Source organism: Manis pentadactyla, chromosome 10, assembly GCF_030020395.1.
Source record: "Manis pentadactyla isolate mManPen7 chromosome 10, mManPen7.hap1, whole genome shotgun sequence".
NCBI classification, from domain to species: Eukaryota; Metazoa; Chordata; class Mammalia; order Pholidota; family Manidae; genus Manis; species Manis pentadactyla.
In genome coordinates, this window is record NC_080028.1 from 21,723,210 (window position 1) to 21,726,852 (window position 3,643).

Here is a 3,643-nt window from a genome sequence, read left to right on the forward strand (position 1 = left end):
CTACAGTGTAAAGGGCTTTTAAAAATTATGTGTAACTTTAGGCAAAATTATTTCAAGTCAATAAATTTTTATTTAAGGAATTTTACAAGTCATGATTCCTTCCACTGCCCGTCAAGGTCACCTTAGTTCCTAGAGAGCTTGAGTCAGGGCTTATCTTCAAGATTGACCTTTTTACAAGAACCTATGCTTAAGTCATAGCTGTCCTGTCAGTCTGCCCATCATTCTTTTAGTTGGGCTTCTTTTATCTCCCTGTGAATATAGACCTAACTGATGATATACTTCAAACACTTCACCAACCTAGAATCTTTGGGATTGAATTTCTTCAAATAATTTACTTTAGGGCCACTTTCAAGGTCAGAGTAGCCGAATCTGCCAGGTTCTCAGTTTCAGACACCCTCTAAACATGAATGAGTTCAAATCATATTCACTCCTAAGCTATCGCACGTAAAAATAGTACAGACTGTGGGATATACCAATACGTAAGGTAAAAAAATTTAACTATTAGGTCTTTCATCTTTTTAGTAACTCTGTCTTGTAGTTTCTCCCACAGATCTAACATATAGTTCTAAGAGTAAAGCAAAGCCACATAGTTACTCTATGAGGTATTTCCAACAATGTGGGTCTACAGGAAAAGTCCCATGAGGATAGACCTTCACTAATGGGCTGTTTCTTTATGGATTGATAGTTTTTTTTATATAGATATATATGTATGTAAAATATTCAGCTATATTTAGATAATTCAGATAAAATGAGATATGTATGTATCACATTCAACTGTAAAGTAAAATGAGGTATAAAATTTTGTTCTATCAATTGAAGATTTTCAGTCACAATTCACTTGCTGTTTGACTTTCTTTATATGTCTTCTATCATACACATAATATATCTGGGTTGTATGTTTTGTAAACATAGCTTTCTATCATACACATAATGTATCTGGGTTGTATGTTTTGTAAACATAGCTTTCTTCTTTTCAATATTATAAATATATTTTCCATGTTTTCTTTCATCCTTTAAAACATTTATATTTTAAATACAACTAGAATTTATTTTAAGCATGGCATTAAATTTTACCCCTTTTTTTCCAAATGAATAGCTCCTTCTCCCAACAACATCTATTAAATGGTCTGCCATTTCCTGACTTATTTTAAATGCGTCATTTATCATATACTAAGATGTATGTATATATGTATATATATTCCCTGGACTTTTAATTTTAATTTTGTTCTATTGATCTATTTGCCTATTATTTACAATACCACATTATTTCAGTTATTGTGACTTAACATAAAATTTTGATGTTGGTAAAGTAAGTCCTTCTTATTCTTTTTCCAATCTTGATTTTTTTTTGCACATCTCATAGATTAACTTTAGAATTAGCTTGCCAATTATTTAAAATACCCTGGTGGAATTTTGATTAAAATTACATCACATTTATTATTTAATTTGGGGAGCATTACCTCTGTATAATATTGAACCTTTTTATCTAGGAATATCTCTTATAACCCTCATTATAACTACATGGTTGTCTTCATTACATTTCATACTTCTAAGTTTTTCCTAGGTAATTAAGGGTTTTGTTGAACTTAAATATAGCTTTCTTCTCTATCATATTTTCAAGGTAGTTTTTGATGGTTATTGAAAAGTTGTAGATTTTTATATGTTATTTCTACCTTCCAAAAATTTTAATTAGCCCAAATAGATATGCATGATTGCCTTGGATTTTCTAGGTATATGTCTACCTTGCCAATATTCATATTTATTTATTTATTTTGATCTTTTTGTATTGGACAGTAACTATAGGACAAAATTACTGATCATAAAAGTAGGCATCATTATGTCTTGTTCCTGACTTCTAAGGAATGTGGTTTAATATTTTATTCTTCAGAATCATATTTGGAAATTGGCAAAATGTTGATAATTGTTGAAGACGAATAATAGGTATGTAAAACTCATCAATCTATTTCTCTGTGTTTGTGTATGTTCCATAGGAAAGAGTAAAATGAAGAAAATAGAGTCAAATAAAAAATAACTTGTTTTAGGTTTTTGGTAGAGACCCCGTTTCAAATTAAGGAAGGATCTTTTTTTCCTAGCTTATTGTAAGTTTTTTATTTGGGATAGGTGTAGAACTAAGTGTGTCTTCAAAAAGTATTTTTGAAATAAAAACTAACAGGGCAGTTACAGGGTCTACCCATCTCAAAAGACCAAGGGAAAAACTATGAGACTCTCAATATAAAAAATTGAGAACTCATTCACTAAATATTCTCTCTTTTCATCATCAACTGACAGTTTTCAATAACAGTAGAAGTGCCCCTAGGGCCTAGCACATTGGTGAAAGCACAGAAGGGACTAAATTAATAATGAAATATATCATTGTTAGAGGGTTTTGTTGGGGAGAGAGATGTAGGTCATGGAAGCTGTGTTGCACCACTCAGATCCCTGCTCCAGGACTGAAGGCCTTATCCCCCCAGCTGCTGGGAGTATAGTTGGTGGACACTCCAGCTGCCAACCCCTTCTAGGAATTGCCTGTGGTTGAAGAGAACCACCTTGCTCAAGTTTCTAGAGCCTTCTCAGGAGCAGCTGTATGCAATCACTGGCCTGTTGTGGCTGTAAAATTCCAATACCACTGCCCAACTCAGGAAAAGTTGGAGGGGCTCTTCTACCTTCAAAGACCTCTGTGGGGGGCACTGAGGCCCTTAGAGCTGCCAGATAAAATAAATACAGAATGGCCAGTTAAGTCTGAATTTTAGATAAACAACAAGACATTTTTTAGAATCAGTATGTTCCAAATATTGCACGGAACATATTGCTGCTAAAGTTCTTTTTGCTGTTTATCTGAAATTCAGATTTACATGGGCATCCTGTATGTCTGTTTGCTAAATGTGGCAGCTTCTTAGATTACCCTCTTCTGTAATCCTGTTTCTTTCCCTCACTCCATAAATGTTGATTCTTTGAGTGCTCCCTAACCAATTTCCTTTATGCTAACGTCTCTCTCAGATCTGCTTTCTGGGTAATGAGTATATAGTAGGATTAAAATTTCAATGAAGCACCTTTTTTTGCCCTGCCTGAATTTTAGAACCAATTAAGAGGTTGGCATGTGGGTCCTTTATACATGGGTTCCAAGCTCATTTAGACTTATTATTGATGAGCTGAGACTAGAGAACATGACTTAAGTCTGAATGCCTAACAGGTTTGCTAATGTGTCACTCCCATTCGAACTTACTCAGTGTCTGCTCCCCTAAGCCTACTTTATATGTGTTCTTATTACCTGCATCAGTTAGGTAGGTTAAGTCATTTCTCCTGTCTTTGAGAGGCATGAGTATGGAGTGAGCAAGAAGCCAGTACTGTTACTCTTGTGACAGTCTCTCTACATGATAATATGAAGCCAGGAGGAAGAGGTGTCCTACTAAACATTGCTTTGTAAGGATACGACTAGACCTGTTCAAAATAGCAGCAGACTCAGAGACTCCAAGAATGAACTAGTGGTTACCAAAGGGGAGGGGTGTGGGAGGGTGGGTGGGGAGGGAGGGAGAAGGGGACTGAGGGGTATTGTGTTTAGTACACATGGTGTGGGGGATCACTGGGAAAACAGTGTAGCACAGAGAAGGCAAACGGTGAATCTGTGGCTTCTTACTACACTGAT

At 35.1% G+C, this 3,643-nt stretch overlaps 1 non-coding gene across 1 annotated transcript; it reads right to left on the reverse strand.

The window, feature by feature from the left end:
* Positions 1 to 525: 525 nt before the first annotated feature.
* LOC118915601 (small nucleolar RNA SNORA18) lies at positions 526 to 656 on the reverse strand. Its single transcript, XR_005026147.1, has one exon. It is a non-coding gene; the product is annotated as a small nucleolar RNA SNORA18 (small nucleolar RNA).
* Between the last annotated feature and the right edge of the window lie 2,987 nt (positions 657 to 3,643).